General features: G+C 46.8%; 24 non-coding genes across 24 annotated transcripts; all 24 read left to right on the top strand.

Moving 5' to 3' along the window:
* Positions 1-76: 76 nt before the first annotated feature.
* Positions 77-149, top strand: TRNAV-AAC. The gene has a single exon. It is a non-coding gene; the product is annotated as a tRNA-Val (tRNA).
* A 757-nt stretch (positions 150-906) lies between these two features.
* Positions 907-979, top strand: TRNAV-UAC. The gene has a single exon. It is a non-coding gene; the product is annotated as a tRNA-Val (tRNA).
* Positions 980-1,271: 292 nt separating this feature from the next.
* TRNAV-CAC lies at positions 1,272-1,344 on the top strand. The gene has a single exon. It is a non-coding gene; the product is annotated as a tRNA-Val (tRNA).
* Positions 1,345-1,648: 304 nt separating this feature from the next.
* On the top strand, positions 1,649-1,721 carry TRNAV-AAC. The gene has a single exon. It is a non-coding gene; the product is annotated as a tRNA-Val (tRNA).
* A 756-nt stretch (positions 1,722-2,477) lies between these two features.
* TRNAV-UAC lies at positions 2,478-2,550 on the top strand. Its single transcript has one exon. It is a non-coding gene; the product is annotated as a tRNA-Val (tRNA).
* A 292-nt stretch (positions 2,551-2,842) lies between these two features.
* On the top strand, positions 2,843-2,915 carry TRNAV-CAC. The gene has a single exon. It is a non-coding gene; the product is annotated as a tRNA-Val (tRNA).
* A 304-nt stretch (positions 2,916-3,219) lies between these two features.
* On the top strand, positions 3,220-3,292 carry TRNAV-AAC. Its single transcript has one exon. It is a non-coding gene; the product is annotated as a tRNA-Val (tRNA).
* Positions 3,293-4,048: 756 nt separating this feature from the next.
* Positions 4,049-4,121, top strand: TRNAV-UAC. Its single transcript has one exon. It is a non-coding gene; the product is annotated as a tRNA-Val (tRNA).
* Positions 4,122-4,413: 292 nt separating this feature from the next.
* Positions 4,414-4,486, top strand: TRNAV-CAC. Its single transcript has one exon. It is a non-coding gene; the product is annotated as a tRNA-Val (tRNA).
* A 304-nt stretch (positions 4,487-4,790) lies between these two features.
* On the top strand, positions 4,791-4,863 carry TRNAV-AAC. Its single transcript has one exon. It is a non-coding gene; the product is annotated as a tRNA-Val (tRNA).
* A 756-nt stretch (positions 4,864-5,619) lies between these two features.
* On the top strand, positions 5,620-5,692 carry TRNAV-UAC. Its single transcript has one exon. It is a non-coding gene; the product is annotated as a tRNA-Val (tRNA).
* Positions 5,693-5,984: 292 nt separating this feature from the next.
* Positions 5,985-6,057, top strand: TRNAV-CAC. The gene has a single exon. It is a non-coding gene; the product is annotated as a tRNA-Val (tRNA).
* A 304-nt stretch (positions 6,058-6,361) lies between these two features.
* Positions 6,362-6,434, top strand: TRNAV-AAC. The gene has a single exon. It is a non-coding gene; the product is annotated as a tRNA-Val (tRNA).
* Positions 6,435-7,190: 756 nt separating this feature from the next.
* Positions 7,191-7,263, top strand: TRNAV-UAC. Its single transcript has one exon. It is a non-coding gene; the product is annotated as a tRNA-Val (tRNA).
* Positions 7,264-7,555: 292 nt separating this feature from the next.
* TRNAV-CAC lies at positions 7,556-7,628 on the top strand. The gene has a single exon. It is a non-coding gene; the product is annotated as a tRNA-Val (tRNA).
* Positions 7,629-7,932: 304 nt separating this feature from the next.
* On the top strand, positions 7,933-8,005 carry TRNAV-AAC. Its single transcript has one exon. It is a non-coding gene; the product is annotated as a tRNA-Val (tRNA).
* Positions 8,006-8,761: 756 nt separating this feature from the next.
* On the top strand, positions 8,762-8,834 carry TRNAV-UAC. The gene has a single exon. It is a non-coding gene; the product is annotated as a tRNA-Val (tRNA).
* A 292-nt stretch (positions 8,835-9,126) lies between these two features.
* On the top strand, positions 9,127-9,199 carry TRNAV-CAC. The gene has a single exon. It is a non-coding gene; the product is annotated as a tRNA-Val (tRNA).
* Positions 9,200-9,503: 304 nt separating this feature from the next.
* TRNAV-AAC lies at positions 9,504-9,576 on the top strand. Its single transcript has one exon. It is a non-coding gene; the product is annotated as a tRNA-Val (tRNA).
* Positions 9,577-10,332: 756 nt separating this feature from the next.
* Positions 10,333-10,405, top strand: TRNAV-UAC. Its single transcript has one exon. It is a non-coding gene; the product is annotated as a tRNA-Val (tRNA).
* Positions 10,406-10,697: 292 nt separating this feature from the next.
* TRNAV-CAC lies at positions 10,698-10,770 on the top strand. The gene has a single exon. It is a non-coding gene; the product is annotated as a tRNA-Val (tRNA).
* A 304-nt stretch (positions 10,771-11,074) lies between these two features.
* TRNAV-AAC lies at positions 11,075-11,147 on the top strand. Its single transcript has one exon. It is a non-coding gene; the product is annotated as a tRNA-Val (tRNA).
* A 756-nt stretch (positions 11,148-11,903) lies between these two features.
* On the top strand, positions 11,904-11,976 carry TRNAV-UAC. Its single transcript has one exon. It is a non-coding gene; the product is annotated as a tRNA-Val (tRNA).
* Positions 11,977-12,268: 292 nt separating this feature from the next.
* TRNAV-CAC lies at positions 12,269-12,341 on the top strand. Its single transcript has one exon. It is a non-coding gene; the product is annotated as a tRNA-Val (tRNA).
* The last annotated feature ends 351 nt before the right edge of the window (positions 12,342-12,692 follow it).

The raw sequence follows: 12,692 nt of genomic DNA, 5'->3' as shown, positions 1-12,692 counted from the left end.
TGTTCTCCTTACCTTTAACAGCTGCACGTGCTGTCCCATCTCACTCCTCAGTAGTCTAAAGTGGTGCAGCTAACAGGTTTCTGTAGTGTAGTGGTTATCACGTTTGCTTAACACGCAAAAGGTCCCTGGTTCGAAACCAGGCAGAAACAGGATGCTTGGGGCTTTGTGTTTCTTCTTTTTCCTCCTTCCATTTGAGGAGGTCAACCAATACTGCTCTGAGTGAGGCGTGATAGTTTACAGATCCCCTTTCCTTCTTCTTTGAAGCTATCTAATGTCTTGTCGCAATTCTTATTCCTCCTGCGGGCTTCAGCTTCTCTCTACCTGGGCCGATAACATTCTTCTGTCTGAATCTCATACGCACTTATATTGTGCCGCTCTTTGGACTCTACTAAGCTCGCTGGCGTCAAGCGTGACCACCTCACTGTTGCATGTGGCCACACTAGCATTCTGCTCACCCGCTTGCGTTAATGTTCATTTCTCTCATGCACACTTCTGGTACTCTATTGGATCTGGCTAGCTGTGGAAGTGGTGGCATCATACCTCGTCTTTGCTTTCCTTGCTGCAGGAAATCCCATCTATAGCTACCTCATTCTCTCTTTGACCATGCGTCAGTTTGGAGGTCTTTCTTTGAGGCGCCAGCACCCGATCTAGTTCCTTTTTCTCCATGGGTTCTATTGCGGGGAAAGGAGTTTTCGAGGCTGGCTCTCGGCAGAGCCCGTAGAGAGATCCCATGATTTCCCTCTCTCTGGCATGATGTTCTACATGAGGTACGCAAAAAAGACGCAGCTTACAAGAAGTCACGGATGAAATGAAAGGTGTTTTTGCCATACCCTGGACCAATGAGTTAGAAGCCGTGAGGAATGCTTTTGCACAGGTGTGCAAGTGTTAAAAATCACTGGCAGCTAGGTTTCTGTAGTGTAGCGGTTATCACGTTTGCCTTACACGCAAAAGGTCCCTGGTTCGAAACCAGGCAGAAACAGCGTTCTCCTTTTCTGACGAGAACATCAGCAACAACAGCACTGAATGAGACAAAAGATTCTGCCGGAAAGGAAGGCTTGGTATTATGCATTTCGTGGATGAGAGAATGGAGTGGCTAGTCTCTCTCTGCTAATATTTATGCAAATATCACACATTTCTTCTAAAGAGTCATGGAGGAAATGAAGGCTCCACTGCCTAGCTTTACAGCCTGCTTTATCCTCATGGCCATAAAACAACTGTCCCTACATTCTCATATCATATCTCAAGCATCAGAAATGCCAAAACAAGTTCGGGTTTCTGTAGTGTAGTGGTTATCACGTTTGCCTCACACGCAAAAGGCCCCTGGTTCGAAACCAGGCAGAAACAGCGTTCTCCTTTTCTGGTGCAATGTAAAGGAAAAAAAGACCCTCCCCAATCGAACGAACGTTATCCTGGATGATGCCAGAGCTCTGGCACGTGGTGTGTGCTATGGTTGTCAGCGAGCTAGACAGAGTGGGTGGGTAGCTTCTTTTAGTGATCATTTAGGCAAAGAACACATATCTTACAAAATCGGGGTGCAAATGGTGGCTCACTGCCTAGTTGAACAGCCTGCTTTGTTCTCCTTACCTTTAACAGCTGCACGTGCTGTCCCATCTCACTCCTCAGTAGTCTAAAGTGGTGCAGCTAACAGGTTTCTGTAGTGTAGTGGTTATCACGTTTGCCTAACACGCAAAAGGTCCCTGGTTCGAAACCAGGCAGAAACAGGATGCTTGGGGCTTTGTGTTTTTTCTTTTTCCTCCTTCCATTTGAGGAGGTCAACCAATACTGCTCTGAGTGAGGCGTGATAGTTTACAGATCCCCTTTCCTTCTTCTTTGAAGCTATCTAATGTCTTGTCGCAAGTCTTATTCCTCCTGCGGGCTACACCTTCTCTCTACCTGGGCCGATAACATTCTTCTGTCTGAATCTCATGCGCACTTATATTGTGCCGCTCTTTGGACTCTACTAAGCTCGCTGGCGTCAAGCGTGACCACCTCACTGATGCATGTGGCCACACTAGCATTCTGCTCACCCGCTTGCGTTAATGTTCATTTCTCTCATGCACACTTCTGGTACTCTATTGGATCTGGCTAGCTGTGGAAGTGGTGGCATCATACCTCGTCTTTGCTTTCCTTGCTGCAGGAAATCCATCTATAGCTACCTCATTCTCTATTTGACCATGCGTCAGTTTGGAGGTCTTTCTTTGAGGCGCCAGCACCCGATCTAGTTCCTTTTTCTCCATGGGTTCTATTGCGGGGAAAGGAGTTTTCGAGGCTGGCTCTCGGCAGAGCCCGTAGAGAGATCCCATGATTTCCCTCTCTCTGGCATGATGTTCTACATGAGGTACGCAAAAAAGACGCAGCTTACAAGAAGTCACGGATGAAATGAAAGGTGTTTTTGCCATACCCTGGACCAATGAGTTAGAAGCCGTGAGGAATGCTTTTGCACAGGTGTGCAAGTGTTAAAAATCACTGGCAGCTAGGTTTCTGTAGTGTAGCGGTTATCACGTTTGCCTTACACGCAAAAGGTCCCTGGTTCGAAACCAGGCAGAAAAAGCGTTCTCCTTTTCTGACGAGAACATCAGCAACAACAGCACTGAATGAGACAAAAGATTCCGCCGGAAAGGAAGGCTTGGTATTATGCATTTCGTGGATGAGAGAATGGAGTGGCTAGTCTCTCTCTGCTAATATTTATGCAAATATCACACATTTCTTCTAAAGAGTCATGGAGGAAATGAAGGCTCCACTGCCTAGCTTTACAGCCTGCTTTATCCTCATGGCCATAAAACAACTGTCCCTACATTCTCATATCATATCTCAAGCATCAGAAATCCCAAAACAAGTTCGGGTTTCTGTAGTGTAGTGGTTATCACGTTTGCCTCACACGCAAAAGGCCCCTGGTTCGAAACCAGGCAGAAACAGCGTTCTCCTTTTCTGGTGCAATGTAAAGGAAAAAAAGACCCTCCCCAATCGAACGAACGTTATCCTGGATGATGCCAGAGCTCTGGCACGTGGTGTGTGCTATGGTTGTCAGCGAGCTAGACAGAGTGGGTGGGTAGCTTCTTTTAGTGATCATTTAGGCAAAGAACACATATCTTACAAAATCGGGGTGCAAATGGTGGCTCACTGCCTAGTTGAACAGCCTGCTTTGTTCTCCTTACCTTTAACAGCTGCACGTGCTGTCCCATCTCACTCCTCAGTAGTCTAAAGTGGTGCAGCTAACAGGTTTCTGTAGTGTAGTGGTTATCACGTTTGCCTAACACGCAAAAGGTCCCTGGTTCGAAACCAGGCAGAAACAGGATGCTTGGGGCTTTGTGTTTTTTCTTTTTCCTCCTTCCATTTGAGGAGGTCAACCAATACTGCTCTGAGTGAGGCGTGATAGTTTACAGATCCCCTTTCCTTCTTCTTTGAAGCTATCTAATGTCTTGTCGCAAGTCTTATTCCTCCTGCGGGCTTCAGCTTCTCTCTACCTGGGCCGATAACATTCTTCTGTCTGAATCTCATACGCACTTATATTGTGCCGCTCTTTGGACTCTACTAAGCTCGCTGGCGTCAAGCGTGACCACCTCACTGTTGCATGTGGCCACACTAGCATTCTGCTCACCCGCTTGCGTTAATGTTCATTTCTCTCATGCACACTTCTGGTACTCTATTGGATCTGGCTAGCTGTGGAAGTGGTGGCATCATACCTCGTCTTTGCTTTCCTTGCTGCAGGAAACCCATCTATAGCTACCTCATTCTCTCTTTGACCATGCGTCAGTTTGGAGGTCTTTCTTTGAGGCGCCAACACCCGATCTAGTTCCTTTTTCTCCATGGGTTCTATTGCGGGGAAAGGAGTTTTCGAGGCTGGCTCTCGGCAGAGCCCGTAGAGAGATCCCATGATTTCCCTCTCTCTGGCATGATGTTCTACATGAGGTACGCAAAAAAGACGCAGCTTACAAGAAGTCACGGATGAAATGAAAGGTGTTTTTGCCATACCCTGGACCAATGAGTTAGAAGCCGTGAGGAATGCTTTTGCACAGGTGTGCAAGTGTTAAAAATCACTGGCAGCTAGGTTTCTGTAGTGTAGCGGTTATCACGTTTGCCTTACACGCAAAAGGTCCCTGGTTCGAAACCAGGCAGAAACAGCGTTCTCCTTTTCTGACGAGAACATCAGCAACAACAGCACTGAATGAGACAAAAGATTCCGCCGGAAAGGAAGGCTTGGTATTATGCATTTCGTGGATGAGAGAATGGAGTGGCTAGTCTCTCTCTGCTAATATTTATGCAAATATCACACATTTCTTCTAAAGAGTCATGGAGGAAATGAAGGCTCCACTGCCTAGCTTTACAGCCTGCTTTATCCTCATGGCCATAAAACAACTGTCCCTACATTCTCATATCATATCTCAAGCATCAGAAATCCCAAAACAAGTTCGGGTTTCTGTAGTGTAGTGGTTATCACGTTTGCCTCACACGCAAAAGGCCCCTGGTTCGAAACCAGGCAGAAACAGCGTTCTCCTTTTCTGGTGCAATGTAAAGGAAAAAAAGACCCTCCCCAATCGAACGAACGTTATCCTGGATGATGCCAGAGCTCTGGCACGTGGTGTGTTCTATGGTTGTCAGCGAGCTAGACAGAGTGGGTGGGTAGCTTCTTTTAGTGATCATTTAGGCAAAGAACACATATCTTACAAAATCGGGGTGCAAATGGTGGCTCACTGCCTAGTTGAACAGCCTGCTTTGTTCTCCTTACCTTTAACAGCTGCACGTGCTGTCCCATCTCACTCCTCAGTAGTCTAAAGTGGTGCAGCTAACAGGTTTCTGTAGTGTAGTGGTTATCACGTTTGCCTAACACGCAAAAGGTCCCTGGTTCGAAACCAGGCAGAAACAGGATGCTTGGGGCTTTGTGTTTTTTCTTTTTCCTCCTTGCATTTGAGGAGGTCAACCAATACTGCTCTGAGTGAGGCGTGATAGTTTACAGATCCCCTTTCCTTCTTCTTTGAAGCTATCTAATGTCTTGTCGCAAGTCTTATTCCTCCTGCGGGCTTCAGCTTCTCTCTACCTGGGCCGATAACATTCTTCTGTCTGAATCTCATGCGCACTTATATTGTGCCGCTCTTTGGACTCTACTAAGCTCGCTGGCGTCAAGCGTGACCACCTCACTGTTGCATGTGGCCACACTAGCATTCTGCTCACCCGCTTGCGTTAATGTTCATTTCTCTCATGCACACTTCTGGTACTCTATTGGATCTGGCTAGCTGTGGAAGTGGTGGCATCATACCTCGTCTTTGCTTTCCTTGCTGCAGGAAACCCATCGATAGCTACCTCATTCTCTCTTTGACCATGCGTCAGTTTGGAGGTCTTTCTTTGAGGCGCCAGCACCCGATCTAGTTCCTTTTTCTCCATGGGTTCTATTGCGGGGAAAGGAGTTTTCGAGGCTGGCTCTCGGCAGAGCCCGTAGAGAGATCCCATGATTTCCCTCTCTCTGGCATGATGTTCTACATGAGGTACGCAAAAAAGACGCAGCTTACAAGAAGTCACGGATGAAATGAAAGGTGTTTTTGCCATACCCTGGACCAATGAGTTAGAAGCCACGAGGAATGCTTTTGCACAGGTGTGCAAGTGTTAAAAATCACTGGCAGCTAGGTTTCTGTAGTGTAGCGGTTATCACATTTTCCTTACACGCAAAAGGTCCCTGGTTCGAAACCAGGCAGAAACAGCGTTCTCCTTTTCTGACGAGAACATCAGCAACAACAGCACTGAATGAGACAAAAGATTCCGCCGGAAAGGAAGGCTTGGTATTATGCATTTCGTGGATGAGAGAATGGAGTGGCTAGTCTCTCTCTGCTAATATTTATGCAAATATCACACATTTCTTCTAAAGAGTCATGGAGGAAATGAAGGCTCCACTGCCTAGCTTTACAGCCTGCTTTATCCTCATGGCCATAAAACAACTGTCCCTACATTCTCATATCATATCTCAAGCATCAGAAATCCCAAAACAAGTTCGGGTTTCTGTAGTGTAGTGGTTATCACGTTTGCCTCACACGCAAAAGGCCCCTGGTTCGAAACCAGGCAGAAACAGCGTTCTCCTTTTCTGGTGCAATGTAAAGGAAAAAAAGACCCTCCCCAATCGAACGAACGTTATCCTGGATGATGCCAGAGCTCTGGCACGTGGTGTGTGCTATGGTTGTCAGCGAGCTAGACAGAGTGGGTGGGTAGCTTCTTTTAGTGATCATTTAGGCAAAGAACACATATCTTACAAAATCGGGGTGCAAATGGTGGCTCACTGCCTAGTTGAACAGCCTGCTTTGTTCTCCTTACCTTTAACAGCTGCACGTGCTGTCCCATCTCACTCCTCAGTAGTCTAAAGTGCTGCAGCTAACAGGTTTCTGTAGTGTAGTGGTTATCACGTTTGCCTAACACGCAAAAGGTCCCTGGTTCGAAACCAGGCAGAAACAGGATGCTTGGGGCTTTGTGTTTCTTCTTTTTCCTCCTTCCATTTGAGGAGGTCAACCAATACTGCTCTGAGTGAGGCGTGATAGTTTACAGATCCCCTTTCCTTCTTCTTTGAAGCTATCTAATGTCTTGTCGCAAGTCTTATTCCTCCTGCGGGCTACACCTTCTCTCTACCTGGGCCGATAACATTCTTCTGTCTGAATCTCATGCGCACTTATATTGTGCCGCTCTTTGGACTCTACTAAGCTCGCTGGCGTCAAGCGTGACCACCTCACTGATGCATGTGGCCACACTAGCATTCTGCTCACCCGCTTGCGTTAATGTTCATTTCTCTCATGCACACTTCTGGTACTCTATTGGATCTGGCTAGCTGTGGAAGTGGTGGCATCATACCTCGTCTTTGCTTTCCTTGCTGCAGGAAACCCATCTATAGCTACCTCATTCTCTCTTTGACCATGCGTCAGTTTGGAGGTCTTTCTTTGAGGCGCCAGCACCCGATCTAGTTCCTTTTTCTCCATGGGTTCTATTGCGGGGAAAGGAGTTTTCGAGGCTGGCTCTCGGCAGAGCCCGTAGAGAGATCCCATGATTTCCCTCTCTCTGGCATGATGTTCTACATGAGGTACGCAAAAAAGACGCAGCTTACAAGAAGTCACGGATGAAATGAAAGGTGTTTTTGCCATACCCTGGACCAATGAGTTAGAAGCCGTGAGGAATGCTTTTGCACAGGTGTGCAAGTGTTAAAAATCACTGGCAGCTAGGTTTCTGTAGTGTAGCGGTTATCACGTTTGCCTTACACGCAAAAGGTCCCTGGTTCGAAACCAGGCAGAAACAGCGTTCTCCTTTTCTGACGAGAACATCAGCAACAACAGCACTGAATGAGACAAAAGATTCCGCCGGAAAGGAAGGCTTGGTATTATGCATTTCGTGGATGAGAGAATGGAGTGGCTAGTCTCTCTCTGCTAATATTTATGCAAATATCACACATTTCTTCTAAAGAGTCATGGAGGAAATGAAGGCTCCACTGCCTAGCTTTACAGCCTGCTTTATCCTCATGGCCATAAAACAACTGTCCCTACATTCTCATATCATATCTCAAGCATCAGAAATCCCAAAACAAGTTCGGGTTTCTGTAGTGTAGTGGTTATCACGTTTGCCTCACACGCAAAAGGCCCCTGGTTCGAAACCAGGCAGAAACAGCGTTCTCCTTTTCTGGTGCAATGTAAAGGAAAAAAAGACCCTCCCCAATCGAACGAACGTTATCCTGGATGATGCCAGAGCTCTGGCACGTGGTGTGTGCTATGGTTGTCAGCGAGCTAGACAGAGTGGGTGGGTAGCTTCTTTTAGTGATCATTTAGGCAAAGAACACATATCTTACAAAATCGGGGTGCAAATGGTGGCTCACTGCCTAGTTGAACAGCCTGCTTTGTTCTCCTTACCTTTAACAGCTGCACGTGCTGTCCCATCTCACTCCTCAGTAGTCTAAAGTGGTGCAGCTAACAGGTTTCTGTAGTGTAGTGGTTATCACGTTTGCCTAACACGCAAAAGGTCCCTGGTTCGAAACCAGGCAGAAACAGGATGCTTGGGGCTTTGTGTTTTTTCTTTTTCCTCCTTGCATTTGAGGAGGTCAACCAATACTGCTCTGAGTGAGGCGTGATAGTTTACAGATCCCCTTTCCTTCTTCTTTGAAGCTATCTAATGTCTTGTCGCAATTCTTATTCCTCCTGCGGGCTTCAGCTTCTCTCTACCTGGGCCGATAACATTCTTCTGTCTGAATCTCATACGCACTTATATTGTGCCGCTCTTTGGACTCTACTAAGCTCGCTGGCGTCAAGCGTGACCACCTCACTGTTGCATGTGGCCACACTAGCATTCTGCTCACCCGCTTGCGTTAATGTTCATTTCTCTCATGCACACTTCTGGTACTCTATTGGATCTGGCTAGCTGTGGAAGTGGTGGCATCATACCTCGTCTTTGCTTTCCTTGCTGCAGGAAACCCATCGATAGCTACCTCATTCTCTCTTTGACCATGCGTCAGTTTGGAGGTCTTTCTTTGAGGCGCCAGCACCCGATCTAGTTCCTTTTTCTCCATGGGTTCTATTGCGGGGAAAGGAGTTTTCGAGGCTGGCTCTCGGCAGAGCCCGTAGAGAGATCCCATGATTTCCCTCTCTCTGGCATGATGTTCTACATGAGGTACGCAAAAAAGACGCAGCTTACAAGAAGTCACGGATGAAATGAAAGGTGTTTTTGCCATACCCTGGACCAATGAGTTAGAAGCCGTGAGGAATGCTTTTGCACAGGTGTGCAAGTGTTAAAAATCACTGGCAGCTAGGTTTCTGTAGTGTAGCGGTTATCACGTTTTCCTTACACGCAAAAGGTCCCTGGTTCGAAACCAGGCAGAAACAGCGTTCTCCTTTTCTGACGAGAACATCAGCAACAACAGCACTGAATGAGACAAAAGATTCCGCCGGAAAGGAAGGCTTGGTATTATGCATTTCGTGGATGAGAGAATGGAGTGGCTAGTCTCTCTCTGCTAATATTTATGCAAATATCACACATTTCTTCTAAAGAGTCATGGAGGAAATGAAGGCTCCACTGCCTAGCTTTACAGCCTGCTTTATCCTCATGGCCATAAAACAACTGTCCCTACATTCTCATATCATATCTCAAGCATCAGAAATCCCAAAACAAGTTTGGGTTTCTGTAGTGTAGTGGTTATCACGTTTGCCTCACACGCAAAAGGCCCCTGGTTCGAAACCAGGCAGAAACAGCGTTCTCCTTTTCTGGTGCAATGTAAAGGAAAAAAAGACCCTCCCCAATCGAACGAACGTTATCCTGGATGATGCCAGAGCTCTGGCACGTGGTGTGTGCTATGGTTGTCAGCGAGCTAGACAGAGTGGGTGGGTAGCTTCTTTTAGTGATCATTTAGGCAAAGAACACATATCTTACAAAATCGGGGTGCAAATGGTGGCTCACTGCCTAGTTGAACAGCCTGCTTTGTTCTCCTTACCTTTAACAGCTGCACGTGCTGTCCCATCTCACTCCTCAGTAGTCTAAAGTGGTGCAGCTAACAGGTTTCTGTAGTGTAGTGGTTATCACGTTTGCCTAACACGCAAAAGGTCCCTGGTTCGAAACCAGGCAGAAACAGGATGCTTGGGGCTTTGTGTTTTTTCTTTTTCCTCCTTCCATTTGAGGAGGTCAACCAATACTGCTCTGAGTGAGGCGTGATAGTTTACAGATCCCCTTTCCTTCTTCTTTGAAGCTATCTAATGTCTTGTCGCAAGTCTTATTCCTCCTGCGGGCTACACCTTCTCTCTACCTGGGCCGATAACATTCTTCTGTCTGAATCTCATGCGCACTTATATTGTGCCGCTCTTTGGACTCTACTAAGCTCGCTGGCGTCAAGCGTGACCACCTCACTGATGCATGTGGCCACACTAGCATTCTGCTCACCCGCTTGCGTTAATGTTCATTTCTCTCATGCACACTTCTGGTACTCTATTGGATCTGGCTAGCTGTGGAAGTGGTGGCATCATACCTCGTCTTTGCTTTCCTTGCTGCAGGAAACCCATCGATAGCTACCTCATTCTCTCTTTGACCATGCGTCAGTTTGGAGGTCTTTCTTTGAGGCGCCAGCACCCGATCTAGTTCCTTTTTCTCCATGGGTTCTATTGCGGGGAAAGGAGTTTTCGAGGCTGGCTCTCGGCAGAGCCCTTAGAGAGATCCCATGATTTCCCTCTCTCTGGCATGATGTTCTACATGAGGTACGCAAAAAAGACGCAGCTTACAAGAAGTAACGGATGAAATGAAAAGTGTTTTTGCCATACCCTGGACCAATGAGTTAGAAGCCGTGAGGAATGCTTTTGCACAGGTGTGCAAGTGTTAAAAATCACTGGCAGCTAGGTTTCTGTAGTGTAGCGGTTATCACGTTTTCCTTACACGCAAAAGGTCCCTGGTTCGAAACCAGGCAGAAACAGCGTTCTCCTTTTCTGACGAGAACATCAGCAACAACAGCACTGAATGAGACAAAAGATTCTGCCGGAAAGGAAGGCTTGGTATTATGCATTTCGTGGATGAGAGAATGGAGTGGCTAGTCTCTCTCTGCTAATATTTATGCAAATATCACACATTTCTTCTAAAGAGTCATGGAGGAAATGAAGGCTCCACTGCCTAGCTTTACAGCCTGCTTTATCCTCATGGCCATAAAACAACTGTCCCTACATTCTCATATCATATCTCAAGCATCAGAAATCCCAAAACAAGTTCGGGTTTCTGTAGTGTAGTGGTTATCACGTTTGCCTCACACGCAAAAGGCCCCTGGTTCGAAACCAGGCAGAAACAGTGTTCTCCTTTTCTGGTGCAATGTAAAGGAAAAAAAGACCCTCCCCAATCGAACGAACGTTATCCTGGATGATGCCAGAGCTCTGGCACGTGGTGTGTTCTATGGTTGTCAGCGAGCTAGACAGAGTGGGTGGGTAGCTTCTTTTAGTGATCATTTAGGCAAAGAACACATATCTTACAAAATCGGGGTGCAAATGGTGGCTCACTGCCTAGTTGAACAGCCTGCTTTGTTCTCCTTACCTTTAACAGCTGCACGTGCTGTCCCATCTCACTCCTCAGTAGTCTAAAGTGGTGCAGCTAACAGGTTTCTGTAGTGTAGTGGTTATCACGTTTGCCTAACACGCAAAAGGTCCCTGGTTCGAAACCAGGCAGAAACAGGATGCTTGGGGCTTTGTGTTTTTTCTTTTTCCTCCTTCCATTTGAGGAGGTCAACCAATACTGCTCTGAGTGAGGCGTGATAGTTTACAGATCCCCTTTCCTTCTTCTTTGAAGCTATCTAATGTCTTGTCGCAAGTCTTATTCCTCCTGCGGGCTTCAGCTTCTCTCTACCTGGGCCGATAACATTCTTCTGTCTGAATCTCATGCGCACTTATATTGTGCCGCTCTTTGGACTCTACTAAGCTCGCTGGCGTCAAGCGTGACCACCTCACTGTTGCATGTGGCCACACTAGCATTCTGCTCACCCGCTTGCGTTAATGTTCATTTCTCTCATGCACACTTCTGGTACTCTATTGGATCTGGCTAGCTGTGGAAGTGGTGGCATCATACCTCGTCTTTGCTTTCCTTGCTGCAGGAAACCCATCGATAGCTACCTCATTCTCTCTTTGACCATGCGTCAGTTTGGAGGACTTTCTTTGAGGCGCCAGCACCCGATCTAGTTCCTTTTTCTCCATGGGTTCTATTGCGGGGAAAGGAGTTTTCGAGGCTGGCTCTCGGCAGAGCCCGTAGAGAGATCCCATGATTTCCCTCTCTCTGGCATGATGTTCTACATGAGGTACGCAAAAAAGACGCAGCTTACAAGAAGTCACGGATGAAATGAAAGGTGTTTTTGCCATACCCTGGACCAATGAGTTAGAAGCCGTGAGGAATGCTTTTGCACAGGTGTGCAAGTGTTAAAAATCACTGGCAGCTAGGTTTCTGTAGTGTAGCGGTTATCACGTTTTCCTTACACGCAAAAGGTCCCTGGTTCGAAACCAGGCAGAAACAGCGTTCTCCTTTTCTGACGAGAACATCAGCAACAACAGCACTGAATGAGACAAAAGATTCCGCCGGAAAGGAAGGCTTGGTATTATGCATTTCGTGGATGAGAGAATGGAGTGGCTAGTCTCTCTCTGCTAATATTTATGCAAATATCACACATTTCTTCTAAAGAGTCATGGAGGAAATGAAGGCTCCACTGCCTAGCTTTACAGCCTGCTTTATCCTCATGGCCATAAAACAACTGTCCCTACATTCTCATATCATATCTCAAGCATCAGAAATCCCAAAACAAGTTCGGGTTTCTGTAGTGTAGTGGTTATCACGTTTGCCTCACACGCAAAAGGCCCCTGGTTCGAAACCAGGCAGAAACAGCGTTCTCCTTTTCTGGTGCAATGTAAAGGAAAAAAAGACCCTCCCCAATCGAACGAACGTTATCCTGGATGATGCCAGAGCTCTGGCAACTGGTGTGTTCTATGGTTGTCAGCGAGCTAGACAGAGTGGGTGGGTAGCTTCTTTTAGTGATCATTTAGGCAAAGAACACATATCTTACAAAATCGGGGTGCAAATGGTGGCTCACTGCCTAGTTGAACAGCCTGCTTTGTTCTCCTTACCTTTAACAGCTGCACGTGCTGTCCCATCTCACTCCTCAGTAGTCTAAAGTGGTGCAGCTAACAGGTTTCTGTAGTGTAGTGGTTATCACGTTTGCTTAACACGCAAAAGGT

Source organism: Geotrypetes seraphini, chromosome 3 (assembly GCF_902459505.1).
Source record: "Geotrypetes seraphini chromosome 3, aGeoSer1.1, whole genome shotgun sequence".
Taxonomy (NCBI): Eukaryota; Metazoa; Chordata; class Amphibia; order Gymnophiona; family Dermophiidae; genus Geotrypetes; species Geotrypetes seraphini.
Note: the sequence above shows the minus strand (reverse complement) of the source record. Positions and strands in the feature narration are given on the sequence as shown.